Here is a 25,758-nt window from a genome sequence, read left to right on the forward strand (position 1 = left end):
CTCTATGACTCTAGGACTGTATGGTACTGCCTCACCTTGCAGTGTCGGTGACTGATCTGACAACCCTTAGCCCCACCTTCTTGCTTTTTCCCCCAGAATCCCTACTGCTTAAAAATCTGTCCATATGAGCCTTGAGTATGCATAACGACCCAGCCTTGGCAGCACTCTTCCATAAAAGAATTCACAACTCTCTCATCCTCAGAGTTCTGGCCAAATAAAGCAGGAAGAGGCCATTCAGCCCCTTTGTTTCTGTGCTGTACAACTCTATCACTTCTTCATTCACCATATTTTCTCAGTCTATTCATCCTTTATCCATCACAAGTTCAATCATTAACTCACTGAGATTAAATTATAATTTCCATAAAGCACTCTCTTTTCTGAGCAAGTACAGCTTATTCGAGAAAATAGCCTGGGGAATCCAAAGCTAAAAGTCACACAACACCAGGCTATAATGCAATACCTGGTGTTGTGTGATTTTTTAACTTTGTACACCCCAGTACAACACCGGCATCTCCAAATCTGGTGAATCCAGGTGCTGTGAGCAATTAGGATTCCAAAAACAAAATCAAACTAATTATTTCAAATGGTACTACTAATCTTTTTAACTATCCCTTGGGTTGCAAATATAGAACATAGAACAATACAGCGCAGAACGGGCCCTTCAGCCCTCAATGTTGCACCGACCTGTGAACTATTCTCAGCTCGACCCCCTACACTATCCCATCATCATCCATGTCCTTATCTAAGGACTGTTTAAATCTCCCTCATGTGGCTGCATTAAGTACATTGGCAGGTAGGACATTCCACGTCCTTACCACTCTCTGAATAATGAACTTGCCTCTGCCATCTGTCTTAAATCTATCACCCCTCAATTTGTAGTTATGCCCCCTCATACAAGCTGACGTCATCATTCTAGGAAAAAGACTTTCACTGTCTACCCTATCTAATCCTCTGATCATCTTGTATGTGTCTATCAAATCCCCACTTAGCCTTCTTCTTTCCAAAGAGAACAGACCCAAGTCCCTCAGCCTTTCCCCATAAGACCTTCCCTCCAGACCAGGCAACACCCTGGTAAATCTCCTCCACACCTTTTCCAATGCTTCCACATCCTTCCTGTATTGGGGCGACCAGAACTGTACACAATATTCCAAGTGCGGCTGCAATAGCGTTTTGTACAGTTGCGGCATGGTATTGCAGCTCCGGAACTCAATCCCTCTACCAATGAAACCTAACACACCGTATGCCTTACATAAAACACATTTCCTTTGCAGTAAATGAGAAATCTTTGATGAGAGTATAGGATTAATGGGAATTCAGGGCCAGATCTGGTCTCCACACTGCAGGAAGGATGTGGAGGCTTTGGAGAGGGTGCAGAAGAGGTTTACCAGGATGCTGCCTGGATTGGAGCGTATTAGTTAGAAGGAGAGAATGGACAAACGTGGATTGTTTCAGTAGAGCATTGGAGGCTGAGGGACGACTTGATGGAAGTGTATAAAATTATGAGAGGCAAGGATGGGGTGGGTAATTGGAGTCTTTTGCCCAGGATGGAAAAGGGGACATAGGTTTCAGGTGAGAGGGCAAAGTTTAAAGAAGATGTGTGAGGCAGAGTTTATACTCAGAGGGTGGTAGATGCCTTGAACACACTGCCTGAGGAGGAGGTAGAGGCAGATAAATAGCAACATTGAAGGGAAATTTAAACTGACACATGAACAGGCAGGGAACAGATGGAATTAGTTTAGAATGGCATCAGGGTCAGCAGAGACATAGTGGGCTGAAGGGCCTGTTTCTATGCTGTACCATTCTATGTTCGAACTCTTGAACTACAGTCTTTGTTATTGCTGGTGACTTGAGAAAAATAAATTTGACTGGCAACATAGAAAATGAAGCATTTCCGACCTCGATAATTACTGAGTTCTGGCAACCCTTTACTCTGGGCTGAGTCATGTACAATATTGGCTATGTTCTTGTGATAGTGGCCTCAACAGGAAGAACTGGAGACCGTTCAGAAGAGATTTACCAGGATGTTGCCGGATCTGGAAGGTTTGAGTTATAAAGAAAGGCTGGTTAGGCTGGGACTTCCTTCGATGGAGCGTAGGAGGCTGAGAGGTGACTTACAGTGTTATAAAGTCACGAGGAGCATAAATGGGGTTAAGGAGAGGTTTCTTTTCACTTGGATGGGGGTTTCAAGACTAGGGGACATAATTTTAAAGTGAGAGGAGAGAGATTTAAAGAAGGTATGAGGGGCAAAAGGTTTTACGCAGAGGGTGGGTCGCATACGGAATGTACTTCCTGAGGAAGTGGTGGATATGGGCCACAGTTATAACTTCTTAAAAATAAACAGACAAGTGCACGAATAGGAAAAGTTTAGAGGGATATCGGCCAGGAGCAGGCAGGTGGGGCTAGTTTAGTTTGGGATTATGTTCGGCATGGACTGGTTGAACCGAGAGATCTGTTTCTGTGCTGTATGACTCTATGACGCTCTAACTAGATTATGTGATTCTTTGAGAGTTGTGTTCTGGTTAATGTTCACACCTCAGTCCAGGACAGAAACATGCTGACTATCGGCAATTTCATGAAGGTGGTATTTTGAGAGGCTTGTGCTCAGAAAAGTGGGCAGGGTCATTCCGAAAAAAAAAACCAATTCTATAAACACAGAAGACAATATCATGAATTATGCTGAATCTTAATACACCCGTGACATTAATTATGTTGACATGATGTGCAAAAAAATACATTCACTCCTCACTCTTATCCCAGGAGAAGCTGAATATCACAGTCTTAGTACATTTCTAACTGTTGAGTAAATGCCATTGAACAGCAGAATGATTCAGTGAAGGGATTTTCTGTTCCAATTTTTATCTATCTTCCATCATTTTTTGCAATTAACCATTATGCATTACAATTAAACAAAATTAGTTTTCCAAAGTAAAATGTTTACCATGACCAGTCGATTTACCAGCTCCTGTTGAAGACATAGATCTGTGTTAGCGTTCTCTCCACAAAATCAATTAAAAATCACATTTTGATAGGAATTGCAAAGTGAACGACATATTCAGCACTGCAAGTGTTACCAACAAAATCAACTTGCAATAAGTACTCACTGCCACTAATCAGATTGAGCAATTGACCATCAGCAAAATAGTTAATGATTGTTTCTAAGAAAGAGCAGTTTTCCAGACTGGATAACAATGTATTTGCATGATGATGGGTAAACTGCAATTGTCTTCAATATCATTTAGCGATAGCCTGACAGGGTTTTTTTGTGGGGATGTCTTTGAGAGCAATCTGGTAAGTGAGCACACCTCAAGATAGAAACAACTTGTACTTTCTGTGCGAGTGTTTGGGTGATTGGTTCTACTTTTAAAAAAAAAATGTATACATTCAAAGCGCAATTGACCACTCACTCTTGGGGAACTGATGACCATGTGAGTCATAAAGTTCTCAGAAAAAATGATTCATGAGTAAATGTCAGTGAGCTGTGTGACAGTGTCATAAAGTCAGAGCTGTGCGATGAAGATCTCTTATTGGCTTTGATCTTTCTGAGCAGACAGATGTAATAAAGAGAATTCAATTAAATACGTGGAGCCAATCATACTCACCATATGCGGAAACTGCAGCAGTTCCTGAGGAACAAATAGACTGGTGTGAACAAAGTGTGAATGAAATATGATTACACATTCCGACCCAGATTGTGGTGGGCACTTGGAGCAACCAGTACCTAATCAATTGGACCATTTGTTTCAAACTCAATTCCACTTCTCATCGCTAATACATTGACAAAGTCAAACACTCCCAGGAGCACTTTCTTCTCTAAGCCATTTCAGTTCAGCTGAGTGAGCAGCTTAATTCAAGAAATGTCATGGTTTCTGGAAAAACATGGAATAACTGTTTTATACTCTGCTTTTAAGCTTTCGGTACATTCCTCATCTTATAAAGTGCTCACTTGTCTGCACAAAATGTCTCTTCCAGGAGAAGTTCTCTTTGTCAGTGTAATGCCAATATATGGTCAAGAATTAGAGTACATGTGGGTTAATACTGTTTCTTTACACAAATAGATTTTACAGGCCATTATAAGGACAATCAGCAAATTGAGAAATTGCTGGGAAAACTCAGCAGGTCTGGCGGCATCTGTGGAGAGAAATCAGAGTTAATGTTTCAGATCCAGTGACCCTTCCTCAGAACTGAACAAGACAATTAAGCATTATCAGGTCAAAGGCAATTAGTGAGTTCACATAAAAATGTCACCCTGCTGAGTGATGCACATGATCACATATGCGTCTTAAAAAGTAATTTCAAATGCAAGATGATGTAATTTAGTGTCGAGTAGATCAATCCTGATTGTGGCCTGGTCATCAAACACACCTCAGGGCAGGACGGAATCATTTACATTGTGAATGACTATAGAAAGTGTTTGGTTTTCCACTCTTTTTGAACAAGTCTATTGAAAATAAATTACAGAAGCAAATCTAAAACAAACGCATAGTGCACTGAGTTATGAGCTTAGTGAATATTTTAAAAAAGTATACGACATATGCAATTTGATCACTACCAAGCCACTAAATGATTCAGAGCTGAAAAATGTGTTGCTGGAAAAGTGCAGCAGGTCAGGCAGCATCCAAGGAGCAGGAGAATCGACGTTTCGGGCATAAGCCCTTCTTCAGGAATGAGGAAGGTGTGCCAAGCGGGCTGAGATAAAAGGTAGGGAGGAGGGACTTGGAGGAGGGCCTCTCCCAAGTCTCTCCTCCCTATCTTTTATCTTAGCCTACATAGCACACCTTCCTCATTCCTGAAGAAGGGCTTATGCCCGAAACGTTGATTCTCCTGCTCCTTGGATGCTGCCTGACCTGCTGCGCTTTTCCAGCAACACATTTTCAGCTCTGATCTCCAGCATCTGCAGTCCTCACTTTCTCCTACTAAATGATTCAGGTTAACATAGGAACAGGATTAGGCCATTCAGCCCCTCAGCCTGTTCCAATGTTCAATGAGATCACAGCTGATCGGTGGACTCACTCCATATAGGAGAAAGTGAGGACTGCAGATGCTGGAGATCAGAGTTGGGAAGTGTGGTGCTGGAAAAGCATAACCGGTCAGGCAGCATCCGAGGAGCAGGAGAATTGATGTTTCAAGCATTAGCTTCCTGCTGAAGAGCCTATGCTTGAAACGTTGACTCTCTTGCTCCTCAGATGCTGTCTGACCAGGCTGTGCTTTTCCAACACCACACTCTCCAGCTCTCATTCCATTTACCTGCCATTGCCCCATATCCCTTAATAACTTCGCTTAAAAAAATGTACCTATCTCAGATGTAAAATTAACAACGGATCCAGCATCCACTGCTGATGGATAAACGTATGGATGATAATGGAATTGTCTTGGTTAGATGGGTTTCAGACTGGGGTCTGTTATTGTGCTGTAATGTTCTGTGTTCTATATCGTTTGGGTGTAGAAGTGCTTCCTAACATCTCTCTTAAATGGTCTGGCCCAAATCCTCAAACTATGCCCCCTAGATCTAGACACCCAGCCAGTGGGAGTAGTTTATCTTTATCTACCGAGTTCTTGTTAATACCTTGAGTGTTTTGATCAGGTTACCCCTTAACTTCCTACATTCTAGAGGAAACAGGCCAACTTTGCATATTATTTCCTTATAATATAACCCCTGAAGTCTAGATATCATTCTTGTAAACCTATATGGTATCCCCCTCCAAGACCAATCTATCCTTCCTAAGATGTGGTGCCCAGATCTGCTTAGAGTACTCCAACTGGAGTCTCGCCAAGGTTTTGTATGACTGTGGCACTAACATCTTGTGCATGGAATTTACTTGAATGTTCATTGGTGATTACTAAAACCAATGCAAATAAGTTCACATCATCAGTAATTTCTAAACCATGGATTGATATCAGTGAGTGATGGAATGATTTAATTGCCAAGTTGGTTTTGGAATTTGGAAGGTAAGATGAGTGGGTTTAGGTTTAAGGAGAGAAGGGAAAGATTTAAAAGGGATCTGAAAGGGCAGCTTTCTCACACATCGAGTTGTTCCCAAGTGGAACAAACTGCCAGAGGAAGTGGTGGAGACTGGTACAATGTCAACATTTAAAAGGCATCTGGATGGGGATATGGATAGGAAGGGTTTAAAGGGATATGGACCAAGGGCTGGCAAATGAACCCTCTCCAATTTAGTAGCATCCTTCCTCCAGCAAGGAGACCTGAACTGCACACAGTATTCCAAAATAAGCCTCACCAACGTCCTGTACAACCTCAATATGACATCCCAACTCCCATTCTCAAAGGGCTGAGCAATGAAGACAAGCATGTCAAATGCCTTCTTAACCCCCCCGTGAAAGTTGCATTGCAGGGAGACAACAAACTATGTAAATGAACCTCTAGATCAGTCTGTACAGTAACACTACTCAGGGCTCTGTAATTAACTGTTATGCCCTGCCCCAGTTTATTTTACCAAAATACAATCCCCTGCACATATCCAAATTAAACTCCATCTGCCACTCCTCAGCCCACTGACCCAATCAATCAAGATCTTCTTGCAATCTTAGATAACCTTCCTCACTGTCAACTATACTAATAATTTTGCTAACCATGCTTCTTAAATTCTCATCCAAATCAATTATATAAATTACAAACTAAAGTGGACCCATTGTTGAACCCAGCGGAACACCGCCAGTCACAGGCATCCAGTCCAAAAAACAACCTTCCACCCGCACCCTCTGTCTCCTACCATCAGGCGAATTTTGTATCCAATTGGCAAGCTCACCGTGAATTCCACATAATCTAACTTTACCAATTAGTTGACAATGTGAAACCTTGTGAAAGGCTCCACAAAAGTAGACAATGTCTACTGCTTTACCTTTTTTGATCTCGTCCTCAAAAAACTCCATCAAGTTTGTGAGACATGATTTCCCTCGCATAAAGCCATGCTGACTATCCCTATCAGTCTTTGCCTTTCCAAATACATGTACATCCTATTTCTCAGAATCCCCTCCAACAACCTACCCCTTCACCAGTGCCCAGACTCATAGGTCTATAGCTCTGAGGGTTCTCCTACAGCCTTTCTGAAATAAAGGCACAACATTAGTCACTCTCCAGACCTCCAGCATCTCACCTGTACCTGTAAATGATACAGTCTAAGAAAAAGGGGTAAGCTATTCAGGACTGAGACAAGGAAGAATTTCTTCACCCAGTGAGTTGGGAACCCCTGGAATTCTGTCCCACAGGAAGCTGTTGGGGGCCAGTTCATTAGATACATCCAAGAGGGAGATGGATATGGATCATGAGGATAAAGGGATCAAGGGGTACAGGGAGAGGGTGGGAATGGGATACTGAGATTGATCAGGTAAAAACAATGACTGCAGATGCTGGAAACCAGATTCTGGATCAGTGGTGCTGGAAGAGCACAGCAATTCAGGCAGCATCCGAGGACAGGCAAAATCGACGTTTCGGGCAAAAGCCCTTCATGGGCTTTTGCCCGAAACGTCGATTTTGCCTGTCCTCGGATGCTGCCTGAATTGCTGTGCTCTTCCAGCACCACTGATCCAGAAACTGAGATTGATCAGCCAAGACTGTATTGAATAGAGGTATTAGCTTGAAGGGCAGAATGGCCTTCACAAGTTCCTGCGCAAATATCTCTGCTAGGGGTCCTAGACTTCCTTCCCTAACTTCCCACAACATCCTGGGATACACCTACCAGGGATTTATCCACTTTGACCATTTTTTTAGACTTCCTCTTCTGCAGCGATTGAAGAGGTTCAGATGGTGAGTCCTTCACGGTGACCTCAGGCAGCACCTCCGAGATTTGGACACACCTTTTTGGCATAACTCTGCATCGCAGCTCAAAGGATTCTTGAGGGGCAGTGGTAGCGTCCCTACAGTTTGAGCCAGGAGGCCCGGGTTCATGTCTCACCTACTCCAGAGGTTTGTAATGACATCTCTGAACAGGAGAAGGTGAGGACTGCAGATGCTGGAGAGTCAGGGTCGAAATGTGTGGTGCTGGAAATCACAGCAAGTCAGGCAGCCTCCGAGGAGCAGGAGGGTCAACATTTCGGCCTTAAGCCCTTCATCAGGGATGTAGAGAGGGAGGGGGCTGAGAGATAAATAGGAGGTGGAGGTGGGGCTGGGGGGAAGGTAGCTGGGAAGGTGATAGGTAGATGCAGGTGGTGGGTGAAGCTGATAGATCGGAGGGGAGGGTGGAGCAGATAGGTGGGAAGGAAGATGGATAGGTAGGACAGGTCAAGGGGGCAGTGCTGAGTTGGAGAGTTGGATCTGGGATGAGGTGGAGGGAGGGGAGATGAGGAAACTGGTGAAGTCGGCGTTGATCTCGTGTGGTTGGAGTGTCCCAAGGCGCAAGATGAAGCATTCTTCCTCCATGCTTTGGGTGGCTTGGATTTGGAGGTGGAAAAGGCCCAGGATTTGCATATCCTTGGTGGAGTGGGAAGAGGATTTAAAGTAGTCGGCCACAGGGTGGTGGGGTTGTTGGGTGTTTGTGTCCTAGAGATGTTCCCTGAAGTGCTCCACAAGTTGGTGTACTGTCTCCCCAATGTATAGAAGACCACATTAAGAGCAACAGACACAGTAGATAAGGTGGGACAATATGCAGGAAAATGTCTGCCAGATGTGGGAGGATCCTTTGGGACATTGGACAGAGGTGAGAGGAGAGGTGTGGGTTCTGGTTTTACACCGCTTTCGGCAGCAACGGAAGGTGCCAGGAGTGGAGGGTGGGTTTGGTGGGGGGTGTGCACCTAACAAGTGAATCACAGAGAGAACCTCTGAACAGGTGGATTAAAACAAACGGGTTTTTTTGCACCACAAGCCAACTGACATTCTCAACCATGGTGAACCTCAATCGGGACAACATCTAAACCACAAACAAAAATCACACACTGAAAGGTTTAAAATACATGCAAAGTGTCACATCAACAGATCCAATTCAAAACATAAGTAATCCTCTGGCTTTGATTTTGGTTTTGATAAGTCTCAAACCATTTTGATTCCAAAACTTATTCTGATTTATAAAAAAAAAAAATTATTTGCCTGCCAAGATCACAGCAACAACAACAACACCATTGGGTTGCCATGGCAGCTGCTCTCCAACCTGAGAGCAGCCTTGAAACTGCCTGGATGACTTGAAACTGTTTAACTGCTCACCCTCCTCCAAACTCAGAGTCATAGAGATGTACAGCACGGAAACAGACCCTTCGGTCCAACCCGTCCATGCTGGCCAGATATCCCAACCCAATCTAGTCCCACCTGCCAGCACCCGGCCCATATCCCTCCAAACCTTTTCTATTCATATGCCCATCCAAATGCCTCTTAAATGTTGCAATTGTACCTGCACCACTTCCTCTGGCAGCTCATTCCATACACGTACCACCCTCTGCATGAAAAAGTTGCCCCGTAGGTCTCTTTTATATCTTTCCCCTCTCACCCTAAACCTATGCCCTCTAGTTCTGGACTCTGCCACAGGGAAAAGATTTTATCTATTTATCTTATTCACGCCCCTCATGATTTTATAAATATCATGTGCCTATGCAAATGTCTTTTAAATATTGGAACTGGACCCACAGTCACCACTTCCTCTGGAAGTTCATTCCCTACACAAAACATAGAGTCATAGAGATGTACAACATGGAAACAGACCCTTCGGTCCAACTCGTCTATGCTGACCAGATATCCTAACCTCTTCTCGTCCCATTTGCCAGCAGTTGACCCATATTCTTCAAAACCCTTCCTAATCATGCACTCGTCTTGATGTCTTTTAAATGTTGTAATTGAGCCAGCCTCCATCATTTCCTCTGGCAGCTCATTCCACACATCTATCACCATTTGCAGGAAAAAGTTGTCCCTTAGGTCCCTTTTATGTCTTTCCCCTCACACCCTATACCTATGCCCTCTAGTTCTGGACTCCCTCACCCGATGGAAAAGACCTTGTCTATTTATCATTTCCATGCCCCTCATGATTTTATAAACCGCTATAAAGGTCCCCCTCAGCCTCCGATGCTCCAGGGAAAACAGCCCCAGCCTATTCAGCCTCTCCCTATAGCTCAAACCCTCCAACCCTGGCAACATTCTTGTAAATCTTTTCTGAACCCTTTCAAGTTTCACAACAGATTTCTCCAGCTTCCTCATTTGCCCTCCCCCCACCTTATCTCAGTCCCAAACCTCGGACTCAGCACCACCTTCTTGACCTGCAATCTTCTTCCCGACCTCTCCGCCCCCACCCCCTCTCCGGCCTATCACCCTCACCTTAACTTCCTTCCACCTATCGCATTCCCAATGCCTCTCCCCCAAGTCCCTCCTCCCTACCTTTTATCTTAGCCTGCTTGGCCCACCTTCCTCATTCCTGAAGTAGGGCTTATGCCAGGGTTGGAGGATCTGAGCTACAGGGAGAGGCTGAACAGGCTGGGGCTGTTTTCCCTGGAGCGTCGGAGGCTGAGGGGTGACCTTATAGAGGTTTACAAAATTATGAGGGGCATGGATAAGATAAATAGACAAAGTCTTTTCCCTGGGGTGGGGGAGTCCAGAACTAGAGGGCATAGGTTTAGGGTGAGAGGGGAAAGATATAAAAGAGACCTAAGGGCGCAACTTTTTCATGCAGAGGGTGGTACGTGTATGGAATGAGCTGCCAGAGGAAGTGGTGGAGGCTGGAACAATTGCAACATTTAAGAGACATTTGGATGGGTATATGAATAGGAAGGGTTTGGAGGGATATGGGCTGGGTGCTGGCAGGTGGGACTAGATTGGGTTGGGATATCTGGTTGGCATGGACGGGTTGGACCGAAGGGTCTGTTTCCATGCTGTACATCTCTCTGACTCTATACCAGCCTCCACTATTGCCTCTGGCAGCACATTCCACACACGCACCACCCTCTGTGTGAAAAGTTGCCCTTAGGTCCCTTTTAAAACTTTCCCCTCTCAGCTTAATCCTATGCCCTCTAAATTTGGACTTCCCTACCCTGGGGAAAAGACCTTGTCTGTTCACCCTATCCATACCCTTCATGATTTTATGAATGTCTGTAAGATATTCCGTCAGCCTCCGACGCTCCAGGGAAAACAGCCTCTTCCTATAGCTGAAACCCTCCAACCCTGGGCAACATCCTTAGAAATCTTTTCACAACATCCTTCTTATAGGAAGGAGACCAGAATTGCATGCATCATTCCAAAAGTGGCCTAACCAATGTCCTGTACAGCCGCAACATGACCTCCCAACTCCTGTACCCAATACTCTGGCCAATAAAAGGAAAACATCCCAAACGCCTTCTTCACTATCCTATGATGACTGAAATGTAATAACACGGATATGTTGCCGAGACATGGAATATTTACACAAAGCTAACTTTCCCGCAGGGGATGGGAAAGTTTCTAGCTATAGTAAACATCATCAATTCCGAGAATTTAATTTCAGCATCTCGATTACAGACGTTCCTTCTGCAAGATCAATATCAGACGGTCAATGAGAGATGTTTATTACACAACTAACATTTTTTGGTATCATTCCATAGCTCATTGATGTCAAACTTGATTGTGAGCATATTGCCAATTAATACAGAGCATAGCAGCAAGCCTGCAGATGGCTGGTTTGCTTGGTTGGCTCGATTACTTGTTTGCCTTCCAAAGTCAGCCCAACAGCATGGGTTCAATGACACTTTGGCTGAGCCTACGTAGCCGCTCCCTGTCCATTTGCCTTAGATGTAGCGATACCTTGGCTAGACAGCTATCAGTTCTTTACCTCCTTCGAATGGAAGAGAAGGATTATGGTGATTTCACCCTTTTACAAAACAATCATGCCTTCTTCCAAGCAGTTGGACAGTAAATTGATCTTGCCCTGTCGATGGAATCCGCCCTTTATGCTCCTGGTAACCAATGCATAACCATTGCCTTACATGGTCTTCACCTCCCCCCATGTTGATTCCTGGGTCACTGACACAGGGTTAAATAAATAATTCACAGTAAAGCAAAGCTAATTCCTCTAAACATAAAAAGTACAACTTGTATCCTACTCTGAGGTGCAGTGACTTACCACACCACATCCAGAGTTGACAAGATCGAATGTCTGCATTTAAATTTGGTTGAAATACTTTGCAATTTTGAGATAATCATTGCGGAGCCGGTAATGGAATACAACTAGCAATGCAGATCAAAATTTTGAGGAGATGTGTTCAAACCCCACCATGGATTGAATTTGAATCCAATTTTTAGATTAGATTACTTACAGTGTGGAAACAGGCCCTTCGGCCCAACAAGTCCACACCGACCCGCCGAAGCATAACCCACCCAGACCCATTCCCCTACATTTACCCCTGCACCTAACACTACGGGCAATTCAGCATGGCCAATTCACCTAACTTGCACATTTTTGGACTGTGGGAGGAAACTGGAGCACCCGGAGGAAGCCCATGCAGACACAGGGACAATGTGCAAACTCCACACAGAGAGAGTCACCTGAGGCGGGAATTGAACCTGGGTCTCTGGCGCTGTGAGGCAGCAGTGCTAACCACTGTGCCACCATGCCGCTCATAAATGTCTGACCTGATGATGATTGGCTGTTTCAAGTGGGACTGACAATATTCCACACAGTGTATCATTGGTTAAAACCCATGTGGTTCACTAGCAGAAAGGAAATCTGGCACCTTGATCTGGTCCAGTCTACATGTGAGTCTAGACCCACTCTAGCCAATTAAGAATGGGTAATAAATGCCTACTTGGCCAGTGATGCCCTCATCCTGTGAATATGTAACTGCTTCCAGCTGCCTTTGTAGTCTATGTGACATGAAATGCTCTCATTGCCCAGTCTGGACACCTATCCTATTTCAGAAAGTCAGATTAGCAATGACTACTCTCATGGGTTTATGGATGCCCGTTGGATAATTTATCCATCAAAGATAGCAACTGTCCAAAACTTCACCTGTGTTGGAACAAACAGTGTCCAAGTCTGGGAACAGAAAGACTTTGTCTCTTACCTTGCTTCTGCTTGGGAATCATAATTCAAAGGCCAAACCCTTCATTCTTTGGTAACTTCATTCTGCCTCTGGACATAGACTGAGTTTGAGAAAACAGAGGAGCCCAATCGTATGCCCATAACTCCCTTCCATTTTAATTTAACCATCCTTGGCTACCACTGTTGTACACTAAAAGATAAAATATTTTTTTGAGACGAGACAAAGTCTACACATTTAGTGAGGGTTTTACTTCAATTAATCCCACTGTATAAGATTCACACTAGCTTCTCATATTGCTACAATTGACACCTAATTAACTATTTATTTATATATCCATTGCCCTTTGCCTTGTTTCATTAAGTCTCTGGTGTTCTCTCAGACCACAAGCGATGTTAACAGTAAAGATTATTTCACTGGGGTATCTGATACATTACTCACACAGAGTGCATGGCTGGATGACCCCACTAGTTGTCTCATGGTGGTGTAGTGGTGAGCATAGCTGCCTTCCAAGCAATTGACCCGGGTTCGATTTCCGGCCATCGCAGTGACTTTTAAAGAAAAGCCATCGGGGTAAAACCAGAACACAAATGTTTCATTTTGTGGTAAAACGGATCTGTCAGATTGCTCCCTTGCTTTGGGGTGGCACGGTGGCTCAGTGGTTAGCACTGCTGCCTCACAGCACCAGGGTTCCGGGTTCGATTCCAGCCTTGGGCGACTGTCTGCGTGGAGTTTGCACATCCTCCCCCCAGTGTCTGTGTGGGTTTCCTCCCATAGTCCAAAGATGTGCAGGTCAGGTGAATTGGCCAAGCTTAAATTGTCCATGGTGGTAGATGCTTTAGTCAGAGGGAAATGGGTCGGGGTGGGTTACTCATCAGTGTGGACTGGTTGGCCCGAAGGGCCTGTTGCCACACTGTAGGGAATCTAATCTAACCTGTTTGTTAGGGTTTGTGGGGGGCTTGGTTTGTGGCAGAGTGTTATCAGTGAATTACTTGTCATGAGGCCCAGTTCTGGAGGTACGTGATCGATTTGAGTTTTGGTACAAGCCTATCTGCTCCCACAAGGCCCTTTGGGGCTCAAATGCCCCGGCAAGCCACTCAGTTTGAGGGCAATTAGGGATGGACAGCAAATATCAGCGATGCCCACACTCCTGGAACGAAGAAGGAAAACATCAATTATTCACATCTATTGCCTGAAGCTTTCAGGAATAACGGAAAGGTTCAACTTTCAGAGGAATTTGCAAAACATTTTCTCAAATCACTCACAGAATGTGGGCATCACTGGGTCAACATTTATTAACCATCCCTAATTCACCAGAGGGCAGTTAAGAGTCACCCATATTGCTGTGGGTCTATATTCGTTCATGGGATGAGGGTGTCACTGGCTAGGTCAGCATTTATTGCCCAAGACCTAATTGCCCAGGGGGAAGTTAAGAGTCAATTGCATTGCTGTGTATCTGGAGTTACATGTGGGCCAGACCAGATAAGGACAACATTTACCTTCCAGAAAGAACATCGAGTCATAGAGTTGTACAGCACGGAAACAGACCCTTCGGTCCAATTCATCCATGTCGACCAGATATGTTATTTAGTCCCATTTGCCGTTATTCCTGAAAGCTTCAGGCAATAGATGTGAATAATTGATGTGTTTCATTCAGATGCTGTCTCATTCATTCTAGACTCCAGTGAGATTCAGGGCTGTTCGGGACCAGCACTAAACCTAGGCCAAGCCAGCGTATTCCATAAACAAATTCTAAAACAAACTTCACAACATCATCTTCTTCCTCGATAACTCACGAGTTAGAAAATAATTGTTGTTGTATTGGCATTATTTCAAAAGTAAAGTATTCTCTACAGACAATTTTTTTTTGTTTTGTTTGAGTCGATTATTCAGGTAAATCATTTCATTCAGAGAACTTAATGAACTGCATAATTTTCTCATCAAATCCCTTATAGAGAATGTCCCCTGACACTGTGGCTGTAGCCAGTAGACATTGATTATTTGGATTTTCTTAAAGCCTTTGACAAGGTTCTGCGTGTTAGTACAATTAGATCACATGGGATTCAGGGTGAGCTTGCGAGTTGGATACACAATCTTAATCCCTTCATTCACTTACCTAGAACCTATAATACTGTCCTGATGAAGGGCTCTGGCCTGAAACGTTGATTCTCCTGCTCCTCGGATGCTGCCTGACCTACTGTGCTTTTTCAGCAACATACTCTCAACCCACCTATAATTCTGTGTCCTGTTCTGAGATGTGATCACTACCCAGACCTCATTCTGAATTGTCCTCACCAACAATAGACAATAGGTGCAAGAGTAGGCTATTCTACCCTTTGAGCCTGCACCACCATTCAATATGATCATGGCTGATCATCCTTAATCAGTATCCTGTTTCTGCCTTATCTCCATAACCCTTGATTCCACTATCCTTGAGAGCTCTATCCAACTCTTTCTTAAATGAATCCAGAGACTGGCCTCTGCTACCCTCTGGGGCAGAGCATTCCACACAGCCACCACTCTCTGGGTGAAGAAGTTTCTCCTCATCTCTGTCCTAAATGGTCTAACCCGTATTTTTAAGCTGGGTCCTCTGGTTCGGCACTCACCTATCAGCGGAAACATGTCCAATCCTTTAATAATCTCAATACATCCCCTCTCAGTCTTCTAAACTCAAGGGTATACAAGCCCAGTTGCTCCAGTCTTTCAGTGTAAGGTAATCCCGCCATTCCAGGAATTGACCTCGTGAACCCACGCTGCACTCCCTCAATAGCCAGAATGTCTTTCCTCAAATTTGGAGACCAGAACTGCACACAGTACTCCAGGTGTGGTCTCACCAGGGCCCTGTACAGCGGCAGAAGAACCTCTTTGCTTCTATACTCAATCCCTCTTGTTATGAAGGCCAGCATGCTATTAGCCTTCTTCACTACCTGCTGTACCTGCATGCTTGCCTTCATTGACTGGTGGACAAGAGCACCCAGATCTCTCTGTACTGTCCCTTTACCTAAATTGATTCCATTTAGGTAGTAATCTGCCTTCCTGTTCTTGCCACCAAAGTGGATAACCATACATTTATCCACATTAAACTGCACCTGCCATGCATCTGACCACTCGCCTAACTTGTCCAGGTCACCCTGTACCATCTTCTATATCATTAACATATATTGTAAAAAGCTGCGGTCCCAGCACTGATCCCCGCGGTACTCCACTGGTCACTGCCTGCCATCCCGAAATGGAGCAGTTTATCACTACTCTTTGTTTCCTATCAGTCAACCAACTTTCAATCCAAGTTAGTACTTTACCCCCAATATCATGCACCCTAATTTTGCTCACTAACCTCCTATGTGGGACTTTATCAAAAGCTTTCTGAAAGTCCAGGTGCACTACATCTACTGGATCTCCCTTGTCCATCTTCAGAGTTACATCATCAAAAAATTCCAGAAGATTAGCCAAGCATGATTTCCCCTTTATAAATCCATGCTGACTCTGACCTATCCTGTTACTTCTATCCAGATGTGTCGTAATTTCATCCTTTATAATAGACTCCAGCATCTTTCCCACCACTGAGGTCAGACTAACTGGTCTATAATTTCCTGCTTTCTCTCTCCCACCTTTCTTAAAAAGTGGGAGAACATTAGCCACCCTCTAATCTGCAGGAACTGATCCCGAATCTATCGAATTCTGGAAAATAATCACCAACGCGTCCACGATTTCCCGAGCCACCTCCTTCAGTACCCTGGGATGTAGACCATCAGGCCCCGGGGACTTATCAACCTTCAGACCTAACAGTCTCTCCAACACCAATTCCTGGCAAATATAAATTCTTCAGTTCAGGTCCTTCAGCCACTTACCTCAGGGAGATTGCTTGTGTCTTCCCCAGTGAACACAGATCTGAAGTACCCATTTAATTCTTCTGCCATTTCTTTGTTCCCTGTAATATATTCCCTTGTCTGTCTTCAAGGGCCCAATTTTAGTCTTAACCATGTTTTTGCCTTTCACATACCTAAAAAAGCTTTTACTATCCTCCTTTATATTTTTGGCCAGTTTACCTTGGTACTTCATTTTTTTCCTCTGCGTATTTCCTTCTTAGTAATCCTCTGTTGTTCTTCAATAGCTTCCCAGTCCTCCGTTTTCCCACTTATCTTTGCTATGTTATACTTTTTCTCTTTTGACTTTATATGTTTCTTAACTTCCCTCATCAGCCACGGTCACCCATGCCTCCTCCTAGGATCTTTCTTCCTTTTTGGAATGAACTGATCCTGCATCTTCTGCATTATACACAGAAATATCCGCCATTGTTCCTCCACTGTCATCCTTGCTAAGGTATTGCACCATTGAACTTTGGCCAGCTCCTCCCTCAGTTCCATAGTTCCCTTTTCTCAACAGAAATATTGTCACTTCCGATTGTACCTGCTCCCTCTCAAATTGCAGATTGAAGCTTAATGTATTATGGTCACTACTTCCCAATGGCTCCTTCACTTCGAGGTCCCTGATCAATTTTGGTTCGTTGCACAATACCAGATCCAGAATTGCCTTCTCCCTGGTAGGCTCCAGCACCAGCTGTTCTAAGAATCCATCTCGGAGGCACTCCACAAAGTCTCTTTCTTGAGGTCCAATACCATCCTGATTCTCCCAGTCTACCTGCATGTTGAAATCCCCCATAACAACTGTAGTAACATCTTTGCGACAGGCCAATTTCAGCTCCTGATTCAACTTACATCCGACATCCAGACTACTGTTTGGGGGCCTGTAGATAACTCCCAAGAGGGTCTTTTTACCCTTAGAATTTCTCAGCTCTATCCACACTGACTCTACATCCCCTGATTCTAGGTCCCCCCACGCAAGGGACTGAATATCATCCCTTACCAACATGGCCACCCCATCCCCTCTGCCCGTCAGTCTGTCCTTACGATAGCACGTGTAGCCTTGAATATTCATTTCCCAGGCCCTGTCCACTTGAAGCCACGTCTCAGTTATCCCCACAATATCGTATCTGCCAATTTCCAAAAGAGCCTCAAGCTCATCCATCTTATTTCTAATGCTTCGTGCATTCATGTATAGTATTTTTAATTTGTTACTGCTCTCACCCTTCCCAGCAACTCCTATTTCACTCAACCTTACAGCGTGATCCCTTTGAGTTTTCTGCTTCATTGATACCATTGTCTTTCTTGACTTCCCTTGTTCTAACTTTCCCTTCAACTTCCTTCTTAAACATCCAGCTTGTCCCCTCCCCCCTGCTACTTAGTTTAAACGTAGCTGTGTTGCAGTAGCAAACCTGCCTGCCAGAATGCTGGTCCCCAACCTATTAAGGTGCAAGCCGTCTCTCTTGTAGAATTTATGCTTACCACAAAACATACCCCAGTGATCCAAGAACTTAAATCCTTGCTTCCTGCACCAGTTCCCCAGCCACACGTTCAAGTCCATTATCTCCCTGTTTCTGGCCACACCAGCCCGAGGAACTGGAAGCAAACCAGAGATAACCACCCTGGACGTCCTGCTTTTCAGCCTTCTTCCTAGTTCTCCGGAGTCCCGCTGTAATATGTTCCTCCTCTTCTTCCCGACATCATTTGTGCCGATATGTACCACCACCTCTGGCTCTTCACCTTCGTCCTTGAGGATTTCCTGCACTCTGTCTGTGATGTCTTTCACCCTGGCACCAGGAAGGCAACACATCATCCTTAAGTCCCGCCTACTGCCACAAAAACCCCGGTCAGTTCCTCTCACTATGGAGTCCCCTATTACCACGGCTCTGTGCGATGTCCGACTCTTCCACTCTGCCTCCGCGCCAACTTTTGATTGACAGACCTGGCCACCTCGCGGACTGGCAGTGTCATCTATCTCTACAGTTTCCAAAACAAACAACTTGTTCCTGACAGGCACTTCCCCCGGGGTCTCTTGCACCTGTCTCCTCTCTGCCTTCCTCATGGTCTGCTGTCTTCTGCTCTCTTGTGGTACGATTGGTGTAATAACCTCGCTGAAGGTCTTGTCCAGAAAGATCTCGTTATCTCGGATGAGCATAAGGTCCTCGAGTTCTTTCATCAGCGCTGCAATATGCTCGGTCAGTAGCTGAGCGTGCACACACTTTCCACACTTATACGAGCCAGACACACCAGAGTCATTGACCTCCCACATCAAGCACGTAGCGCATTGAACCAGCTTGGCAGTCATGTCTTCACCCTCTTCAACTTGTTGATGGTGACCTGGTTAATAAATGCACCTCAGGACAGGACAGAAAGATGTAAATTATTTAAAAACTTGTCTGAAAACCTTAAAGTTCAGGATTTGTGGACTGTTTTATGCAGTTACTGTTCATTCCGAAAAGTGTCTTTTGTAAAAATGTATGACAGGAAAATGTCCACTGTGGAAAAATTAAACTCAGGATAGTATTGTCTGCAGGTAACGTGTCATTCTGATAATCACAAGAGGAAATTCACAATGTTAGCACTTTTGGGTGGGAGCCAATGCAGTGAAAGGAGTTCCATACAAGCATTTTGAACTTGTTTTTAACATACTGTCTACCACCTCCCTACACTCATTTGAACAAACGATATATTCTTGTTGGGAAAAGAAAAGTATCTGAATTAAAATATTTACCCCTGACAGGAGCCATCCCAGGTCCTGCAGAAGAAATGGATCAATGTTAATATTTTTTCACAAAATCGATAGCATCCACATTATAATAGATTGACAGATTCAGCATTGCAAATGCTACTCTCTAACTCCATCTTTGATGGATTAGTCAAAAATTGCCCATTTCTGTCCTGTCCTGAGGTGCATTTATTAACCAGATCACCATCAACAAGTGACTACTAGTCAAAATACAATTTCTTTTACTTGAGTGACACCATTGACACACATGGGTGAGCATGCACATAATTCAGTAAAGGTGACAGTAGCTTTTTTTTTAAGTAATCCTAATCTCAAATAATGCCAAAAGGAGACACATGTTGGTAAAGACTTCTATGAATAGTGCAAGACAAAGTAAACTGGGAGGAGTGAAATAGGCAGTGAAAAAGACTTGTTTATGTGCTACCCAATTACATTTCAATTACAAGTGATAACAATCTCCCTCAGAATTTTACTTTCTGAGAATATCCCATTTGATGATGGCAGAGCAGTAGACATTGATTATTTGGATTTTCGTACAGCCTTTGACAAGGTTTCGCGTGTTAGTACAATTAGATCACATGGAATTCAGGGTGAGCTTGCGCGTTGGATACACAATTGACTTAAAGGCAGGAGACGCAGAGTAATGGTGGAGGGTTGCTTTTCAGTCTGGAGGCCTGTGACCAACGGTGTTCCACGGGGATCAGTGCCGGATCCATTTTTGTTTGTCGTTTATATCAGTGATTTGGATGAGAATATAGGAGGCATGCACATTACACCAAAATGGGTGGCGCAGGCGACAGTGAAGGTGGTTTTCTAAGATTATAACAGGATCTTCAGCAAATGGTTCAATGGCAGAGGAGTTCAAGCTGAATAAATGCGAGGTATTGCATTTTGCTGTAACAAAAAGGGTGGGCTTTATACAATTAATGGTAGGGCCTTGGGGGGGGGGGGGGTTGTAGAACAGAGGGACCTAGGGGTGCAGGTGTTTAATTCTTTAGAGCTTATGTTACATGTAGACAGAGTGGTTAAAAGGGCATTTGGCATGCTTGCCTTCATTGCTCAGATCTTTGTAAGAGTTGGGACCTTACATTGAGCTTGCACAGGACATTGGGGAGACCTGTTCTGGAATACTGTGTCCAGTTCCTGTTATAAGAAGGATATTATTAAGCTGGAGAGGGTTCAGGAGAGATGTCCCAGGATGTTGCCAGGTATGGAATCTTTGAGTGATAAAGATAGGCTAGGATTTGTTTCACTGGAGCGTAGGAGGCGGAGAGAAATTTATTAAAATAATGAGGGGTATAGATAGAGATGATGGCTTTTGTCTTTTCCTTGGGGTGGGAGAATTTCAAAACTAAGCAGGGGCACATTTTTAAGGTGAGAGGAGAGAGATTTCAAACAAGACATGAGGAATTATTTTTACACACCAGGGTGGTTTATGTGTGGAATGCACTTCCTGAATAAGTGGGGGATGCAGATACAATTACAATGTTTAAAAGAAAGATTTGGAGGGATATGGACCAGGAGCAGGCTGGTGGGATTACTTTAGTTTGGGGTCATGTTCAGCATGGACTGGTTGGAGTGAAGGGTCGTCTTGCGCTGTAAGACTTTATGACTCCATGACCGAGAGACACTAACTTCACATTTCACCACTGTTGTGAGATAGAGTGCTGTCTTGAGCCTTGTAGAGAGTAGACAGCCTTTTGTAGAGATAGGCTAGTTAACCTCATGGGGCAGTATGGGTGAATACATTGACAGAAGAGAATTAATTTTCTTTGAGCAAATCTTTTAAGTTGGTCATTTGTTGTGAGGGACACTTTATCAGTGTGAGATAGCCCCCCGATTTGAATTGAAGCCAGAAATTCAGGAGAAAATGTTTACAGCAGTTTGCCAGTCAGCTGTGTCAGTATCCTGGTAAAACAAATGCTTGAAGTCAATCTATTCCCTTTCAATTGGGAAATGGAAATGGCCAGTGATTGGAGGCTGGGGTGGGAAAGAGGGGAGCGAAGGGGTGGGGTGGTGCTAGGGAAGTGGGATATGAATTAGAAGCTCAAAAGGCTACACTTTCCCCACATCATCCCACTCACCTTCACCACTCCATCCCCTCACACATGTATAATGTAAGAACGAGATCTGCTGGAGACAGTTTACAAGGAAACACAACAATGTCTTTCCTTCCTAAGGAAGTTAAGGAAATTCAACTGGACTCTCACCAGTTTTTATAGATGCACCAAAGAAAGCATTCTCTCTGGATGCATCACAGCAAGGTGTGGCATCTACTCTTCCCAAAATCGGAAGAAACTACAGAGAGTTGTGAACATGGCCAAGTCCATCAGACAGACCAACCTTCCATCCATTAACTCCATCTAAACTGCCCACTGCCTTGGGAAAGCAACCAACATCATCAAAGACCCCTCCCACCCTGGTTCCACTCTCTTCCATTGGCTAGAAGACACAAAAGTTTGAATACTTGCAGGAATACTTTCAACAACAGCTTCTTCCCAGTTGTTATCAGACTTCTGAAATGAACTCTCAAATTAAATTCTGATCTCTCTCTTCTCTGTGACTGTCACACTGTATTCTGCACTGCGACCCTGAAGCACTTTCAATGGAACAATCTGCTTGTTTGGCATGCAAAACTGCATCTCAGTACATGTGATATCTATCTATCAATCAATCAATCAATCAATCAATCAATCAATCAATCAAATGTTCACCAGACTGCGTCTGACCACTTTTCAAACCACACTCAGCCAGGATACATGAAATTTTTGTTTGGCTTCAAATCAAATGTTTTGCTCCCTTCTGAGAATAAAGTCCAGAATATTGGGAGCCGGGACAAAATCCAATCTCATGGTTACCATTGATGAGAAACCCAACTGGACCCACCACATAAACACAGCAGCTTCAAGAGCAGGTCAGAGGTTGGGAATCCTGCAGCGAGTAACTCCCCTCCTGACTCCCCCCAAAGCCTGTCCCACCATTGACAAGGCACAAGGCAGGAGGGTGAGGGAACACTCCCCACTTTCCCCTGGATGGGGGCAGCTCCAACAACACTCAAGAAGCTCGACACCATCCAGGGGCAAAGCAGCCCCCACTGCATTGACCCCACACCCACAAACATCCCCTCCCTCCCTCCCACACCGACACTCAGTAACAGCAGTGTGTACCATCCCCTCCCTCCCCCCACTGACGCTCAGTAACAGCAGTGTGTACCATCCCCTCCCTCCACCCACCGACGCTCAGTAACAGCAGTGTGTACCATCCCCTCCCTCCCCCCACCGACCCTCAGTAACAGCAGTGTGTACCATCCCCTCCCTCCCCCACTGACGCTCAGTAACAGCAGTGTGTACCATCCCCTCCCTCCCCCCACTGACGCTCAGTAACAGCAGTGTGTACCATCCCCTCCCTCCCCCCACCGACGCTCAGTAACAGCAGTGTGTACCATCCCCTCCCTCCCCCCACCGACGCTCAGTAACAGCAGTGTGTACCATCCCCTCCCTCTCCCCACTGACGCTCAGTAACAGCAGTGTGTACCATACCCTCCCTCCCCCCACCGACGCTCAGTAACAGCAGTGTGTGCCATCCCCTCCCTCCCCCCACCGACGCTCAGTAACAGCAGTGTGTACCATCCCCTCCCTCCCCCCACCGACGCTCAGTAGCAGCAGTGTGCACCATCTACAAGATACACTGCAGAAATTCACCAAAGATTCCCTGGCAGCACCTTCCAAACCCACGGCCACTTCCATCTGGAAGGACAAAGGCAGTGGATACATGGGAACACCACCCCCTGCAAGTTCCCCTCCAAAACACTCACCATTCTGACTTTGAAATATATTGCTGTTCCTTCACTTTCACTGGGTCAAAATCCTGGAAATTCCTCCCTAATAGAATTGTCTACCTGCAGCGTGTGGACAGCATCGGTTCAAGAAGGCAGCTCACCCCCACCTTGTCAAAGGTAACTCGAAATTAAAAGCTGGCCCAGCCAGCAGAGCCCAGATCCCATGAGAGAATTAAAAAAAAAAATCTGAACTCTCTGTTGGATCGTGGGAGCTGTACCAACTTAGAGCAGAGAGTCAAATACATTACTCTGAATGCTGCACATGTTTTAAAATGAGTTTGCGGAAGGTTGTTATAAACAATGTTGCATGACTTTTCAAGTTGTAATCACATTTCGATGGATTGTTTAACCAGTCTGCCTCTACACTGTCTTTATAGCTGGCAGGTGTACACGTGACTTGGATTGTAAATGGTACTACAAGTGTGAACGTCGCAAATGTGTGCCACTATCTATTGCTCCTTGAACAGACGTCCTTCCAGTAAGTTGCTGCTCAAGTTTTTGAAGCTTCCGTGTGTGATGTCACTGCATCTTTGAGAGAGATGTGTTCTGCGCTGATTCTCTTGCAAAGAGGCGTTGTCACAGTGGTGTTGGAATGTCTCTTTCAGGCAGGCAGAGGATAAGTTGCTTTGAATTCACCCTGGCAGTTTCTCTTTGTTGGTGAGACTGAAGAATCATGAGTAGTCATAGAGTCACAGAATCATAGAGATGTAGAGCATGGAAATAGATCCTTTGGTCCAACCTGTCCATGCCGACCAGATATCCTAACCTAATCTAGTCCCGTTTGCCGGCACGTGGCCCATATCCCTCAAAACCCTATTCATATACTCATCCAGATGCCTTTGAAATGCTGCACAGTTTGCCTTTCCACTCAGTTTAGTGCCATCAGCAAACTTGGATATGTTACATTCTGTCTCTCCTTCTAAATCATTTAAATAAATCACGTGCAGTTGCGTATCCAACACCGACCCCTGCGGCATGCCACTCACCACAGATCTCCAACCAAAGAAACACCCATTTGTCCAAACTCTCTGCTTTCTATTGGTTAACCAATCCTCTATCCATGCTAACACATCCTCCCGCAAATCCGTGCATTCTTATCTTATGGATGAGTCTTTTATGTGGCAACTTATCGAACACCATCTGGAAATGCAAATATACAGCAACTACCTGTTCCCCTTGATCCACCACACTTGTTACATCCTCAAAGAACTCCAGTAGATTTGTCAAACATGACCCTTCTTTCCTCAACCCATACTGCGTCTAACAGATGGAACCCTTCCCATCCAGATGTCTCTATTCCTTCCTTAATGCCTCCAGCATTTTCCCGACTACAAATGTTAGGCTAGCCGACCTAAGGTTACCTGCCTTTTGCCTATACCCTTTTTTAAACAGCGGCATGACATCCGTTGTCTCCTGGTCCCCTGAGACCTGCTCGGAGACTAGTGAATTTTGATAAATGCCCACCAACACATCCACTGCAACTTCTGCCATTTTGTTCAGCACCTTGGGATGCATTCCATCATGACCAAGGGTCATTAGCTACCTTCAGACCCCTTTGAGCCTATTCTGCCATTCATTATGATCAGGGTTGAGCCTCCACTCAACAGCCCCCTCTTCCCCCATATCCTTTGACCCCAATAGCCGCAAATGTGTCATCCAACCCACATAATGTTTCATTAATTCTGTGATTAATACCATTCCAAATCTCAATCTCTTGATCAAACACCCTGGCCACCGAGAAGCTCGTTGCTTCCATTATGTTTCCATCCCTGTTCTTTCCCTACAAATTGACTCCCTCCCAATTGGCTACAATGGATGATCTTGGTTAAATATTGACCCATTGTAAATCCTCTTCATTTGAGCCAAGTGGTGCGGACCAAGACCGTGTTTTCATCTTGGTTTTCTCATTTCCAGGAGAACCCATCCTTTCAGGACTGGAACCTATCCTGACTTAATTGTTGCTCCTGCTTCTAATCTGCTTTGAAGAAAATAATTTGCGATTGCTTGATGGTTGCTTGGAAGGGCCATTGCTTCTCCCCTTGATCCATGGTGCAACTGTCAGTCTTGTAAGACCGTAACTCACCATTGTGAAGTGTCCTGAGATTAACTCTCCACCACACCTCGGGAGAAGATGTGACTCATGATTGGACGGAAGATCCGCAGAGTATGTCTGTCACCAGCCAAAACATGAAACGAGCCCCAAGGAACAACGAACGTCACAGACGATAGATCTGGCAGCATCTGTTGAGAGAGAAAAACGCAGATAATATTTCAGGCCTGGACGAAGACATCTTCCAGATGAAACTGCGATTGAAACATTCACTCTGTTTCCCCCTACCACAGATTCTGCAAGACCTGTTGAGTTTCTCCAACAC

This window comes from Chiloscyllium plagiosum, unplaced genomic scaffold, assembly GCF_037043375.1.
Source record: "Chiloscyllium plagiosum isolate Xiang-an unplaced genomic scaffold, Cpla_swu_hap1 HiC_scaffold_38, whole genome shotgun sequence".
Classification (NCBI taxonomy): domain Eukaryota; kingdom Metazoa; phylum Chordata; class Chondrichthyes; order Orectolobiformes; family Hemiscylliidae; genus Chiloscyllium; species Chiloscyllium plagiosum.